The sequence below is a fragment of the Puma concolor genome, chromosome B1, assembly GCF_028749965.1.
Source record: "Puma concolor isolate L17-30 chromosome B1, mPumCon1.1.hap2, whole genome shotgun sequence".
Lineage (NCBI taxonomy): Eukaryota > Metazoa > Chordata > Mammalia > Carnivora > Felidae > Puma > Puma concolor.
This window is the reverse complement of record NC_141670.1, coordinates 162,245,313-162,261,950: the sequence shown is the minus strand read 5'-3', so window position 1 is coordinate 162,261,950 and position 16,638 is coordinate 162,245,313. Positions and strand designations below refer to the sequence as shown.

The 16,638-nt window shown below is 38.0% G+C and overlaps 1 protein-coding gene across 8 annotated transcripts in view; it reads left to right on the top strand.

Annotated features, from left to right (window-relative positions):
* Window positions 1-16,638, top strand: part of CRACD (capping protein inhibiting regulator of actin dynamics) — a 282,825-nt gene that overhangs the window by 102,759 nt on the left and 163,428 nt on the right. Inside the window, exon 1 of one of the 8 annotated variants that reach the window (XM_086705000.1) lies at window positions 7,590-7,733. The exons of the other annotated variants lie outside the window; for them this stretch is intronic. The gene's annotated coding sequence lies outside the window, so the exon portion shown is untranslated. Of the gene's footprint in view, window positions 1-7,589; window positions 7,734-16,638 lie in introns of those variants that run through there. 8 annotated transcript variants of the gene reach the window in all.

The following is a 16,638-nucleotide window of genomic DNA, read 5'->3' as shown; positions in this document are numbered from 1 at the left end:
CCTTTCATTATTTGCCCAACTGCATCATGATTTTGAAATAAAAATCAACATAAATAAAACTTGGTATTCAAGTTTTTTAAAGCTTACTTTACATATTTATAGATTTTGTATGCTTTCAACATTTTTTTTTTTGATTACTATAAACTTGTTTCATTTTGCTTCACTCACTATGTGTATTTATAAAAGTATCATTACCAGAAGACAGAATCAGTTCTTTTCTGTTTTTAGGAAATGTATATTTTAACTCCTTTTAGCATTATGCCTCAGCTCTCTTGCCCTTTATCCCTCTGTTCATAGATACTCTCCAAAGTTCATTTTAACTGAGATCTAGAAGAGCTAGAAGTCTCTCAGGCACTGTCACTATGCATCAAATTTACCTTGTTCTTTAGCCTTTGCTCTGGATTCTCGCTGAGACTGCAAATGATTCTGTGTGAGTTTGGGAAGGTACATTGGCCAATACATACTGCTTAGTTATTAGCATGTGCTTTTTGGTATCCTGTGCACCATCTTTGCTGTCTGTGTTTGTGTTTGTTTTGCTTTCTTAATAACCTCTGTCTCTGAAGCATGCATAAACACATCAGTAAAGAGGAGAAAAATTTTTCCTTAATAAGTATGATTGATGGAACTTCCTATTGAATTTCTGTATTTCTTATGACAACTAATATTTTATTAGTTTTAAATGTTCCTATATTATATAACCGCTGTGGCTACAAACATTTCTATTCTCCGAAAATATGTATTTATAGTCTCAGATAATGAAATATAAATGAGAAACAATTCTGCACAGCCTAGTTAGCATTTCAGAAGGCTAGTTCTCTAAAACATCCCATTTCCTCTCTGTCTGCCAGTTCTCTCTCATCCTCATTTTTATCCCATCCACATTAAGAGTTAATAGTCCATTTTTTTTTTTTTAAGTTTGTTTATTTTGAGAGAGAGCTCAGAAGGGCTGAGAGAGAGAGAGAATCTGAAGCAGGCTCTGCACTGCCAGTGCAAAGCCCGATATAGGGCTGGAAATGAACCATGAGATTTTGACCTGAGCCAAAATCAAGAGTTGGACGCCCAACTGACTGAGACACCCAGGTGCCCCTCCAGTCTTTGATTCTTACAAACAGTGCCACATGAACATCTTGGTACTCACATTTAAGAGATTTTGTAGGAGTGCAATCTCTGAGTCACAGGGGATGTGTATCATTATCAATTTTATTAGATAATGCCAAATTGTTTTCTAAATGATCCTTCCAATTTTCACTCTCTCCAGCTGTGTATGAGGGTTTCTGATATTTCATATCCTCACAAGTACTTGGTATTGGTCAGTCTTCTAATGTTTACAATCTGATATGCAGGTATATTATTGCAACTCATTGCTTTTTTAAAAAAAAAATCTTGGGGCACCTCGGTGTCTCGGTTGAGCGTCCGACTTCGGCTCAGGTCATGATCTCGCGGTTTGTGAGTTTGAGCCCCACATCGGGCTCTGTGCTGACACCTCAGAGCCTGGAGCTTGCTTCAGATTCTCTGTCTCCCCCTCTCTCTACCCCTCCCATGCTCATGCTCTGTCTCTCTCTGTCTCTCAATAATAAATAAAATGTTAAAAAAAAATTTTTTTTTAATCTCAAACTTACAGGAGAATTGCAAGCTCAGTACAAATAACCTTTTTTTTTCTTGAACCATTTGAGAGTAAATTACTAATATGATACCCTAACATTCCAGAATAGTTTGTATTTTCTATAGATGAAGACTTTGTCCTTGGTACCTGTAAGATAACAAAATCAGGAAGTTTGCGTGATGACTTTGCTCCCATTTAATCTACAGATCCTATACAACTCTTGCTAATTGTCTAAATCATGTCTTTTATGGTAATAGAATCCAGTTCAGATTGCAGGTTGTTTTTGGTTGCTGTGTCCCTCTGGTGTCTGATCTGGAACCACTCCTCAGTCCTTCCTTGATTCTCATGACCCTAACACTTTCATACATTACAGGCCAGTTATTTTGTTGAGTATCTCTCAGTAATGGTTGTCTGTTGTTTCCTCACAATTAGATTCAAGTTGGGTGTTTTTCTAGGAATATCACAGGCGTTTTCTGTGTTCTCATCACATCCTGTCCAATAGCAGATGATTTTGCTTCATCCCATTACTGATGATGTTACTTTAGAACATTTGATTAAGTTGGTGACCTCTGAGCTTCTCCACTGTACAGTTACCTTTTTTTCTTTTTGTAACAAATGACTATTTTTGGCCAGTGAGAGCCATTTCAAGGGGACTTCTGTCTGTCTTACACCTCACCCTCTTTCTTCTGCAAGTACTTCCTTACTTTCTGGCATTGACTCTCCATGCCCGGTCATCCTTCAGTGGGAATGCCCTTCTCACCGAGGGGTGATCTCTCCCAAGTTTAGTGCTTGCTCACGTCTCTCCTCTGAATTCCATCCTTATTTATCCATTTATCTACCTGACATTTCAGTTGGCGATGTCACAGGCATCTTAAATTGTGCTTGTTCAAAATAGAATCCCTGACTTCAGCTGTTAGATGGATCTCCCTCACCCAGTCATCCTCATCCCATTCAGTCTTAGCCAAGTTCCTCCTTCCTTAGTCCAGAAACCTACCGTCAGCCTCTGCTCTCTTCCCCACCATACCCAGCTTCAGTCTGTCAGCACATTCTGTATATTTTACCTCCAAAATATGCCTCAGGTCTTTCCACTTTTCTCCAGGTCCTCTTGGCTTGCTTTCTTCTTCCTCTTCACTAGTTTCTCCACTTCTGCTCTGGTTTCTCTCTGGCCTATTTCCACACATCTTTTATTGGTGCAAATCAGATCACATCATTGGCTTTCTTAAAAGCCTGCAGTGCCTTCGCATTCCTCTCAGGATAAATCCCAAGCCAGTGAAGATCCACATGATCTGACTCTGGCTTTGCTCATCCACTCCATTTCATGTACCTCTTTCTCTTGCTGAAATGTGAGAGCAAGGGAAACGTTCCCTTCCTGCAGCTCCTCAAACACTCTTTTCTTCCTCAGGGCCTCACCGGAACAGTGTCCTTTTGCCCTTTATCCAGCTGTGCCTTTTCATGTCCTACTCATGGGGAGAAAGAGTAGGATGGGCAGGAAACTTCCCCTTACTCAGACAGGTCTTTCCTGATTACCAGTTAAGTTCATCTCACCCCATACCTCATCATTCTCTATTAAAACACTCTCTTTTCTTCATAGTACTTAACATGATTTGAAGCCATTTGATTACTTACTTACTGTCTTATTTTCCCCATTAGATTCTAAGCCCATGAGATTAGCAGCTTGCACCCAAAGTGCTAACAGTGTTAGAAGAAAGGAATAGTAGTTCAGTACTTCTGCCAAAAATGAGCATAGTGCAGTTGCCTAGAAGGGGAAATGTGCCCTTTTTGAGGTATGGAGAAGGTTAAATGCTATTGTTGATATAAGAGAATAAAATTATTTTTTAGAAGCTAAGTTTTCTAAAAACTACAAAAGACTGAGATAGGAAAACAGACCCAATGAGAATCTATTAATAAAGCGTGATGAAATCTGCATTAATGAATTCTCTTTAAAATGAAAATTAGCTTGTTATACAAGGCCATGAAACTTAAAAGGGAGGCATTTGAAAGCCAGTCTCCTGACTTCCATATTGTAAATCATGGCTCCCATGGAGGATGTATATGTTGAGTGGAAAAATGAGCTCAGCAGAAATGTTCATCATTATCTTTAAGGTTTGTCAGGAGATGTACTTTACTAGATAAAGGAATAAAGAAACGGCAATAAAGAATAGGAACCAAGTTACTTAGTTTCTAAGAGATACTTGTAACAATTAGACACATTCAGATCTGCTGTGATAGATGTGTTGTGATGATTTTTAGATAAATACCTATAGATTTTTTAAAGTTTTTCAAAACTATTCTTTTAATTGAAATAATAATAGCTGTTTTAGTCAGCTGTTCTGTGGCAACAAATAGCCCCAAATTTCAGTGGCTTGTAAGAACAGAGGTTTATTTTGTGCCTTCGTTACACATCTTTGGGCAGATTGACATTGGATCTGTTACTGCTCCCTGTGTCTTTTTTATTTTTTAAGTTTATTTATTTTTGAGAGAGAGGGAGAGAGTGTGCTCATGCATATGTGTGCACATGAGTGGGAGAGGGACAGAGAGAAAGGGAGAATCCCAAGCAGACTCCCTGCTGTCAGTGCAGAGCCCACTATGGGACTCAAACCCACGAACCATGAGATCATGACCTGAGCTGAAACCAAGAGTCGGATGCTTAACCAACTGAGCCATCCAGGTGCCCCTGCTCTGTATGTCTTTTAATTCCATAATCTAGGCTGAAGGAGCAGCCTGTATTTGGGATGTAGTGTACTCATAACAGAGGGAAAGAAGAGAACCAGTGGAAGCATGCATTGGCTATTGAAACTTCTGCTCAGATAGTGTGTATATCATGTTTACTCATTTACTGGTGTCCACAGCCAAGTCCGTTGTCAGTTGGTAGGGGATAAATAATCCATAGGATCCTGCAAATGACATGTAACCAGTGGAGATACCAGAGGATATCTTGGGCATACCTGAGGAACCGGGAAGGGGACTGAAGTATTTGGAAATGTTAGTACTATGTCCTACATTGGCAAACATTGGCTGAATGTTTACTATTTGCCAAATACTATTTGAGGTGCTTTACATTAATTAACTAATTGCATCCCCACAATTATCCTATCAGATAAGTATTATTAATTACTTTACAGATGAGGAAACTTGAGGCCCAAGTTCACACAGCTAGTAAATAGTAGAGCCAGGCTTTAAACCTAGGCCGTTTAAACCTAGGCTCTAGGAAATGCAAAAAGCACAGGTTGTTGCTAGAAACATTTTTGTGTGTGCTTTTTGAAAAGAGCAGTGCTGCATGATGATTAATATTATATTGTATGAGTAGTTTTTCTTCTAGGAATAGTGTATTTACAAGGAACGAAAAGTTTAAGGGAATGCTGTCATAACTAGATGGACCACTGCATTGATCTCTAAGGACCTGAGAATGTCTCTCCATTTCTCTCCAAATTTACCTTTCATATTTGCATTCTGATTTGTGAACCTATGGAAATAAGTATATTTTGGTTCAAATATTTGCTGAATTTATACTGTATATGTAGCACTTTGGTTTTCTTGATTTCTTTAGTCCTCTGGAATATGACTTTAAAATCCTGCATGTTTATTTAAAGGCACAGCCCAATGCCTCTTCCTCTGGGAAGCTTTACTTGGTATCTCAAGCTGAGTTTGCCACTCATGCCTCTGAAGTAACTTAAAAAGAGCACAGGAGACCGAACTTTCCCAGTTGGCAGCTCTGTGAACTGGGAAGAGGATCTGAACTCCATTTTCTCCTCTCAATAATGAGGATCAAAATACATAGGTGTAAACAAGCCTTAATAACGTTTCGTTGGAAGTACATTGTGACCATTAGGGTTTTCTGTAAAAATGTAAGGATTTGATTAATCTCTACGACATTCTTCCTGACTTCTTTTCTGGACTTTTTGTCTTTCTCTTTTCTGTTCATTCACTTAACAGATATTTCCTGAGCACCTGCTATTAGGGACAGTCACTGTGGTGCTCATGGATACGGCCTGTGGCCAGACTGCCTGAGTTTAAATCCCTGTTCTACCACTTCCTAGCCCTGTAACTTTGGCCTTTAACCTTATCCCACCTCAGTTTTCTAATCTGAAAAATGACTACTTGTGAGGATTAAATAAATTAATATATGTAATTAGCTTAGAATGCTGCCTCATACATATTATTACCCATTAGGATATATACTGTCCATAAGGACAGGCATTTTTTGCTTCTGTTTTTTGTGTGTTTTTTTTTTTTTTTTTTTTTTTTTTTTTTGTGGCTATAACTCATTGCCAAGGACAGTGCCTGGAAATAGTCACTCAATAAATATTTGTTAAAAATGAGTGAATAGTTGGTAAGCTTTGTGTAGGGAAAGAAGAAAAAAGACCAGCTGTGAAATCATCTAATAAGTGCTTTTAGTGAAGCATGGTAAGTTCTGTTCTTTGTATCATCCCTTCTAAGTTGTCATGAAGAGTTACTATAAAAATTAATGGAGATAAGGTCCTTAATAAAAAATACCTATGAAAATAAGACTTTACTAAATCATGAGTTCTTCAAGAATTGGGAATATGTCTTACTATACCTTTAAATCCTTAGCACCAAACTTGATTCTTAGCATCTAGGAGAAGCTCAAGAAATGCATGACTGAATAAATGAGTATCTATTCTATGGAAGATTGCCTGAGAGAAATGCTCCCCATCTACCCATTTTTGAACTCCTGCGTTCTGTCATTCAGTCTTTTGGCAAATAATATTGCAGAATACAATCACCTTAGTTGCTTAAAGAATCTCCTTCAGGAAACTGGGTTGTAATGGTTGTCCTATTTGCTTTTTGTTTTGTTTTGTTTTTAAGTTTATTTATTTTTTGAGTATGTGTGAGAGAGAGAGGGCAGGGGAGGGACAGAGATAGAGAGGGAGAGAAAGAATCCCAAGTAGGCTCTGCACTGTCAGCACACTGCCCAATATGGGGGTTGACCTCATGAACCATGAGCTCATGACCTAAGCCAAAATCAGGAGTCAACCACTTAACCGACTAAGCCACCCCGGCACCCCTGTTTGTTTGTTTGTTTGTTTGTTTGTTTTTTAATCAAAGGATGATAGAGGTGGCAAAAAAAGAAATTAGTTATTGCATTTAACACAGAGGTATGGAGGCCAATGTCCATTGTCTGGATTTAGTGCCCCCCAAAGAATGTTGCATCTGAGAATTTCCTTTTAAAATTCAAGATTGGGAAAACTTTGCTTTCCTGAGTTATTGTAAGCCTTTTCCTTTCTATTAATGAGAATGATGTGACTAAATGTGTCTCTTTTTTCATTTTGACTGCTTGGGGCCCCAAAGTCTAACCTGAAGTTTAATTATGGCATGCATATTTGTGTCTTTCATGTCAGTGGTCTTGAATTTCTACTCTCACTCATGTTTTCCCTGTCTGGGCTTCAAAGTTCCTATTAATATTTTACTGTTATTTGGTTATAAACATGTTTGCTGAAAGCCACCCCAAATCTCAGTGGAATGAGGCAAATAGTAATAAATATACATGCATGCCTGCATTTCTACAGTCCTGAAACAGCTTCTAGACTTTGCCTCTAGATGTGATTGCTGACACTTAGTATGAACAATCTCTTTTCCACAGGTCAAATAGAAATACCAAATGCTGTTTCTCTGTTGTTCCTATGGGATAAATGCGTTCTTTCAAATGTTTGGATTATGCAGGTGTTGCTTTCTGAAAATGAGCAGCCTGTTTTTTTGTGTTCTTTCAATTTGCTAAAATAGTGCTTTTTCCTGAAAGTCTCTTGGCCCTTATAGAAAATCCCATAAATAAATTTATGTCTTTTATAATTCCTTCGCAGGAAAGAACAAAGATCATCCAGCTCTTGCCTTCTTGGGTAAAGGTAGACCATGTTTGTATTCTGCCTGTTACTCTCAAAAAAGGACATTTTGGGGAGTTGTAATCGTTTCAGCTCAATTGGCAGCTATTTTATTAGTATTTTGTAGAAGATGATAAATCTCTGCATAAGACTCACAACTTGTCTACTTGATATTTGTTTTAGGGGAAAATAACACCTTATCTTTATGGCTGGCTATCACCTGTGTGATATGTCAACATGGAGAGAGAAGAATGTGTATCACAAGGTGACAGCAAGCTGCCACATCCATCAGGGTAATGTCACTGAGCTGGCACCACCATCCATCAACTCTTTAAGGCTTCTGGCTGAATTCTAATTTTGCATGTTAATGGAGGGTGGAGAGCTTCCAGGATAGACCATAGTGCACAACTTCTTTTCAGTGTTGTTATCTGAACTCCAGAGAAACACAAGCTTGCACTCTCTGAACCTTTAAATGCTCTTGTCTCTTCTCTCTTCTTGCTTTTCCCCAGCTGGCAAAAATCTCTTTCTTCACATACAGCCCAAAGTCGTTTTCCATGTGGAACATTTCCCACCTCCCTTATGCAGAAGTAGTTGCATGTTCTGTGGGAGGTAGAGCAGTTATTCCTCTACAGGGTTGCCGTAGCTCTCCTCCCTGTGGAAGAGTTGCTCTTATAGTGTAGTTGCTCTCATAGTCCCGGGATAAAGTTATCACAAAAAGGAAGAAAAAGTTATCATGAATATTCATGGAGGAGAAAAAAATTCTAGCACTTACTTCCATAGTACTAGTTTGTTTCCTCCTGTTTTTTGAAAGAGGGTCTCTTTAGGGAAGGTGTGCAAAATCTTTCTAGATGTGGTCTCACTGTACAAATGGAGTCATCACCAGTGCTACCTAGCCCCAGTAGCCTCTTCTCCAGCCTGCTGGGTACAATACTACATAGTACCTGGCCTTTGTCCTTGATTTTAAAAATATTAAACTATTAAAAATAACTTTTATTGGAATTATCCTTCCTATAAAAATTAATGCCTATTTTTTTTATTAATTTTTTTAACGCTTATTCATTTTTGAGAGTCAGAGAGAGACAGGGTGTGAGCAGGGGAGGGGCAGAGAGAAAGGGAAGCACAGAATCCAGAGCAGGCTCCAGGCTCCAAGTTGTCAGCACAGAGCCCGACCTGGGGCTCGAACTCACAGACTGCGCGGTCATGACCTGAGCCAAAGTCAGACACTTAACCAAATGAGCCACCTAGGCGCCCCAATGCCTATTTATTGTAGAAAATCTAGCAAAAGCAGCCATTCCAGAGAATTCATAGCTAAGTCACTCTCATATTTTGATATCTTAATCATCGCATATTTTGAGTAAGGAAAGGTTTCATACTATTTTGCTGCCCGTTTTTTTAAAGCATGCTACTTATAAAGTTCATATTAATATGAACAGATTCTACAGAAGACATATCCTCTTTCTGTAGAAGACAGGTACTGCATGACAGATAATTAAGGACACCAGGTATAACTGACTGCACTGACTCCAGGTTTAAGTTCGGCTCTTGGAGGCGCCTGAGTGGCTCAGTCAGTTAAGCGTCTGTCTCTTGGTTTTGGCTCAGATCATGATCTCATGGTTTCATGGATTCAAGCCCCACATCAGGCTCTGTGCTCACAGTGTGGAGTCTGCTTGGGATTCTCTCTCTCCCTTTCTCTGCCCCGCCCCTGCTCATGCTGTCTCTGTCTCTCTTAAAAATAAAAAATAAATTTAAAAAAAAACTTAAAAAAAAAAATTCTGCTTTTGCCTTTTGTCAGCTTTGTGACTTTGGGCAAGCTGCTTAAACCTTGAAAGCCTTAATTTCTTCCTCAGTAAAATGCCTGCCTTTCCCAAGCACTATAAAAAATAAAATGACTTGATGTGCAGACATGTACCTGTTATAGTAACAGGATAAATTTTAGTATGTTCACCTCTGCCTTCCCGTTCTGCCTCACTCTCAGTACTCTCTCCCCCATGTGCTCCTGCCATTTGACTTTCTTATAGTTTGTAAAATAGACCAGACTACCTGTGTGTGTTTCCTCATTACCTTTTGTCCTGAAGATGTGCACTAGAGCAGGAGCAAGACATAGAGCAAGATAAAGGATTCTTGACAAAGGCTTTATCTGAGGGTTCTGAATAGAGTAAGAAAACTCTAGAGATATTCTTTACCCTAAATAAGATCTGTAGTTTAAAAAAGAAAACATTAATGTCTGTAAGGAAAATAATTAGCTGAGGAATGTTCACTAGATGTTTGGATTCATAGGGGTAACTCAGCACGAGATGTTTGTTTTTATAGGAAGATAACAATAAAAAGTGATTCTGTCAGGAAGGACTAAAATAGCATTTTGCTTTTCCATAGATTTACATGTTTAAGCAATGTGTAAAATTAAGAGGGAGGGACTGTGGAAAGAAAAACTCTATTTTCTTCTAGCATTTGGAAGTGAGAAAGAAAGAGTCACTCAGATTGATATAATTTGGAGCCTGATTTTATTACATATGCCCACCAGACTCTTTATACTTCTGACAAGTGAAATCCCTTCTTTTTAAAATCTTGATACCTATTTTGTGTTTTGGCACACTTACACATTTAGCTGATGTTAACCATAGCCTAACCAGAACAGGTGAGACTATAAATACCTACTTTGTTGAAAAGCACAAATTTTGGATCAGAGGTATGTAGGTTTTATTTTAGTTTTAATCTTTAAGCTTGGATTTTTAAATTGTATATATACTAAATTGTATAAATAATAAATATTATAAATTTTTAAGTACCATTTGCTGTAACAAAGATCTTTGCTGCACATAACTTTTTTCATGTTTTATCTTTATTTTGACCTAAATATAAAGTCATAGAAATGGAAAACACTAGGTTAAAAGAAATATGTATCTTATGGCTCAGAATGCAAACTGCCTTTCAAGCTATATTAATTTATGTTTCCATTAGCAGTGCATTAGTCTTTGCTGTCTCCATCCAAATTCTTTTCTTGCTAATTTAAAAAGCAAAATATTAAATTACATTTTGTTTTATTTCTTTGATATTAAGGTAAGCATTTTTCTGTGTGTATGTTAATTAATATTTCCTTTTAAAAATTATTAATGTTGTTTAGCCTTATATCATGAGGTAACACTGTTCTATATAAATGGACTAGCCTTCTTTAATAGTCCTCTCCTAGGCATCTAGTTAGTACTGCTATTCTGGGACTGTGTAAGTATAACCTTTGTGCTGACCTGTATCCTAGTCAGACAGTGTAGCTAAGAGCATGGACTAGGGAGCGACTTGGCCTGGGTTTAAACCCAGGTTCTGCTACTTACTAGCTGTGTGTCCTTACTTAACTCTGGGCTCTAGTTTCCTCGCCTTTAAGTAGGAATGAGAGTAATAGCTTTTGCACTCGGTAGTTGTATGAGGTAAATGAGTCGATCCACGTAGCACCTGACACATAGTAAGCACTCAGTAAGTGTGAGCTGTTAACCATCCTTTGGGATATAAGCCCTGGGAGAGGAGGGATTTTGGTCGTGTCTGTTGCTGTGTTACTGCCCAACAAATGGTAGACTCTTCGTGGATATTCTTGAAATGACTGGACTAGAAACATTACCGAATGCAGTAATATGTAACCTAAGTCAAAGTGTCGGCAATCTGCGCTCTGCATATTCCCAGGCAGTTTGAGGCAAAGATGTGGGTCAGACTGAATGTAGCAGAAAGTGGTATAGTTTACTTCAACTTCCTTCACACAGTGAAACAAGAGCTTCTCAGGAGTCTGTGAAGAATGGCCAGAAACTGCCATCTGGGTCAGGACATTCCAACTACCTAACTTGTGTTCTCCCTCCTCCCACTTACTTTCAGAGACCAACCCTGCCCCGAGGTTCCCACGGGGTCTGTCTTTGAAAGTAAACAAATGGAGTGCATTTGACCCAAATCACAATATTAGCTCCCGTCAGAACTTAACCTGACCAGCAATTTATTGGAACCTTTTGGGTCTATTTATCTTTGCCCAAGGAATTCTCTGTAAGTTTTGGACGGGTTTATTGAGGTCTAATTTACATATAGTAAACTTCACCCTTTTTGAGGTGCGGTTGGAGGCGTGTACAGTCATGTGATCATACCACAATCAAAGTATAGGACATTTTTACCACTCCAAAGAGTTCCCTCACATCCTTTCCTCCTGTTCCTAGCCCCTAGCAGCCATGGACCTGAGATATGTCTCTATAGTTTTACCCTTTCCCAAATGTCATTTAAATGGAATCATGTAGGACCTGGCCTTTTGTACTTCTTTCACTTAGCATAATGCTTTTGAGATTCACCCCTGTTGTTGCATGTAGCAGTAGTTCATTCCTTTTTATTTTTGAGTGTATAATTGTGTGAGCAATTTAAAAATTATCTTCTTTACTCCCTAAAAGTAAATGTCTGACTCTTCTTGCCTGTGTTTTACAGAAGCTCCACATGCATCAAAATGCCCATGAGATACGCACAAAGAACATAATTTTATAACTCAGAAAATCTAAATAACAGGAAGGTACTGTGGATGTGTAACTTGATGAGGACAAGTACAGTGTTTGTGAATTACACAGATTTTTTTTTCTTTCTCATTTTGTTAAAAAAAATGAAAATTTAAAAGTTCTTTGGTCCCAAGAGAAAATGTAATGTGACATAAACTTTAAAAGTGCTTCACAAAAATAAGAGTATGTGGCAGTCAATTCAGATAAAAATTTCTAGTTTATTAACACAGAGGGACTCCTATACGAGCAAAGAAAAGATTGATTTATTTACTCAACTCCTTTGGGACTGATAAAGACCAAGCATCAATTTAACATTTAAAAAAATGACATTCAGCTGAATAAATGATGATATATAAACTGTTTCATTAATTTTCACAACATCCGTATTGTATAAGGAAGGATTATTTATCAATATTTATAGCTTTAAAATTGAGTCATTGACAGAGGTTAAATGTCTTAAAGTCATATCTTTTTCTCATCTTCGACCTTCTTTAGGGCAGAGACTCATTTTACTCATTTTGCAATCTTGTATCTACCTGGCACAAAGGAGATGTTCAATATATCAGACTGGCTGAATGAAACGGCATAATAGCATGAAAGTAAAGAGTATATGCCTTAGAGCAGGAGCCTGTTATTGCAAGTAAATTTTTGGAAGACAGCCATGCACATCCATTACAGTATTGTTAGATGATTTACTTGGCAGGAGCAGACTTGAGTACTTGCATCAGTTACCCATCTGGTCCCACAGCCTAAAATGTGTACCGTCTGGCCCTTTACAGAAAAAGTTTGCTGATCCCTGCCTTTGAGTCACATTGTCCAGGTACTGATCTCAGTTCTTCCACTTACTTTGTGATGCTGGGCAAGCTTCATCTGTAAAAGAGAGATCATAAGGGTAGCTGTCTTAGAGGTATTAAAACTCAACCCGCTACCAAGACCAACAAATTAAGTAGAATGTTGGCTGATTATTTCTAGATTGTAAACTGTCTACTAGATTTTAAACTCAACAGGTGGCATCTTGAATTCCTCATCTTAGCTGTCCCCAGGGTGCCTTGGACATGGCAGGCTTCAATAAACGTGGCTCCAATGAAAGTAAAGTTGTATTAGTGTATTGCACTAAGTGAAATTTATCTTCCAAGTAGTAGCCTTGGCTTTTAACTACTTACTTGTTTCAGAGGACAGTATGGAAGAGCAAGAATTGTGAAGGTGAAATTTGGATGATCCTAAATGTCCAACCAAAGATGAAAATATGAAGTAAATTAGGAAACTCATTCAGTGGAGCATTTATGCAGGCAGTTAAAATGATGATAGTGAAGACAGTTTAGTAACATGGAAAGATGTTAATTATAAAACATTAGCTTTAAAAGTTGAAAAAAGTGGGAATATGATATTACCAATAAACTATAATTAAAGCTATAATTACTTTTTTAAAAATTTTAATTCCAATATAGTTAACATATGGTATTATATTAGTTTTCGATATACAATGTAGTGATTTGGCAATTCTGTACATTACTCAGTGTTTATTCATGGTAAGTATACTCTTAATCCCATTGACCAATTTTACCCATCCCCCCACCTGTCTCCCTTCTGGGAACCACCAGTTAGTTCTCTGTATTTAAGAATTTGTTTTTTTGTTTGCTCTTTTTTTCTTTGTAAAACTGTTTTTAAGGTAGAGAAAAGGACCTTCAGGTAACAGTTTTCAAACTTTAGCTATAAATCTTGTAACTTTAAGGCCCCATACTCAGAATTTCTGATTTAATAAGTCTGGGACAGTGCCCTAGAATCTGCCTATTTGAAAGACACCTATGGTGATTGTGGTGTAAACACTCCATGCACCAGCCTTTAAGAATATTGTCTTGAAAGAAGTATACCAACACAGTTTTAGTGACATTGTGGATAATTTTTTTCACTTCTTGATTTTCCTTTTGTGGTGGTTATTGTTGCTAACTGCTTTTACAATGAAAAAAGAAATTTTAAATTTACCTTAGGCAATTTATTAAATTATGAATAAATTTATAAACTAGTTTAATTTTTAAATAAAAGTAAGCCCTGTTAGGGGTGCCTGGGTGGCTCCATTGGTTAAGCATCTGACTCTTGATTTCAGCTCAAGTCATGATCTCAGGGTTATGAAATCAGGCCCTGCATTGGGCTCCATGCTGGGTGTGGAGCCTGCTTAAGATTTTCTCTTTCTCTCTCTCTCTCTCTCTCTCTCTCTCTCTCTCTCTGCCCCCCCTCCTCCCCCACTTGCTCTCACTGTCAAAAAAAAAAAAGATTAAGCCATCTAATATCCATAGAGCTATTAAAAAGAACATAGCTGATGTATTGCACTGATATGCAGCAATCAACAAGATATCTTGTTAAGGAAAAACAAATGTAGAGGACAGTGTGTAGTATATTCAATTGTTATGTCAAGAAAGAGGAGAGGAGAAAGGGTGAGGACATATACATATGTTTGTATATAATCAAAGGATCCCTGGAAAGACACAGAAGAAACTGAAACCATCCCTTCCCAGCCTTCCTTTAGATCAAGGGGATTCAGAAACACAGAAAGACTTTGGTGGATAGTTAGATGTGAGAGCTAGCCTGAAAACCTAATAATCATTTATCAAATAGTTTCTATAGGAAAAGGCCATAAGCATTTCAACAATTGACCATATAAGCCAGTGCATAAAACAAAACATATTCTAATCTGATGGGATATACAATAAAGGCATTACTGGTAAGACTCATCTAGGATTGGGATGTGGATGGATCAGTAGAAGTCTATTCCTACTTCTAGTAAGCAGATAGTGGGTAAGTTGTTTCTTCGTAGCTAAATCAGGGAAGATTCTCTTCTACATTCTCAAATCCCAGCAAAAGAGACCAAACCTGAGGTGAGCTAAAAAGTACTTCGCAAGATAAAACCAGGTGGAAAAGAGATGGGAAAATGAAAATAGGAGAACACAAATCCAGGAGAGCATGGATTTTTGTCCTAGAATCATGTCTAAAGTAAAAATAATTTTTATCTGATCAAGAACCATAGATTCTTAGCATTAACTAATAATACAAGCATACCTCAGAGGTATTACAGGTTCATTTCCAGACTACTTCAATAAAGTCAAATGAATTTTTGATTTCCCAGTATATGTAAGAGTTATATTTGTACTATCCTATAGTCTCTTAGGTGTGCAATAGCATTACGTCTAAAAACTAAGGTGACGTACCTAAATTAAACAATACTTTATTGCTAAAAAATATTAACCGTCATCTGAGCTCCCATTAAATTGTAATCTTTTTGCTGGTGAAGAATCTTCCCTCGATATTGATGACTGCTGACTGGTCAGGGTGGTGGTTCCTCGAGGTTGGGGTGGCTGTGGCAGTTTCTCAAAATAAAACAATGAAGTTTGCTGCATCAGTTTCCTTTTTTTTTTCTTTTTCACATTTACTATGTGGCATGCAATGCTTTTGATAGCATTTTACCCACAATAGAATTTCTTTCCAAATTGTGGAGTCAGCCCTCTCAAAACCCTCCCATTGTTTTACCAACTAAGTGTATATAATGTTCTAAATCCTTTGTTGTCATTTCAACAGCCGTCACAGCTTCTTCATCAGGAGTAGCTCTCATCTCAAGAAACCACTTTCGTTGCTCACTCATTAGAATAATTCCTCATCTGCTAAAATTTTATCATGGGATTTGCAGCAATTCAGGCACATCTTCAGGCTCCACTTCTAATTCTAGTTCTCTCATTATTTCTGCCATATCTGCAGTTACTTTCTCCACTGAAGTCTTGAACCCCTCACAGTCATCCATGAGGTTTGTAATCAACTTCTTCCAAACTCCTGTTCATGTTGATACTTTGACCTCTTCCCATGAATCATGAATATTCTTAATGACACCAGAATGGTGAATCCTTTTCAAAAGGTTCTCTGTTTAGTTTGCCCAGATCCATCAGAGGAATCACTGTCTATGACAACTATAGCTTTATGAAATCTATCTCTTTTTTATGAAGTGTATTTCTTTTTTTTTTTTTTAATTTTTTTTTCAACGTTTTTATTTATTTATGGGACAGACAGAGACAGAGCATGAACGGGGGAGGGGCAGAGAGAGAGGGAGACACAGAATCGGAAACAGGCTCCAGGCTCCGAGCCATCAGCCCAGAGCCCGACGCGGGGCTCGAACTCCCGGACCGTGAGATCGTGACCTGGCTGAAGTCGGACGCTTAACCGACTGCGCCACCCAGGCGCCCCTGAAGTGTATTTCTTAAATAATGAGACTTGAAAGTCTGAATGACTCTTTGATCCATGGCCTGCAAAATGTATGTTGGCTTATCAGGCATGAAAACAACAGTAATCTCATTGTACGTCTCCATCAGAGATCTTGGGTGACCAGGTGCATTGTCAGTGAGCAGTCATATTTTGAAAGACATTTTTTTCCTGAGCAGTAGGTCTCAACAGTGGGCTTAAAATAGTTAGTGAACCACTGTAAACAGATATGCTGTTATCTAGGTTTTGTTGTACCATTTCTAGAGTACAGATAGAGTAGATTTAGCACAATTCTTAAGGACCCTAGGATGTTTCCAAATGGTAAATGAGCATTGGCTTCAACCTGAAGTCACCAGCTACATTAGCTTCTAATAAGAGAGTCAGCCTGTCCTTTGAAGCTTTGAAGCCAGACATTGACTTCTCCTCTCCAGCCAGGAGAATCTTAGAT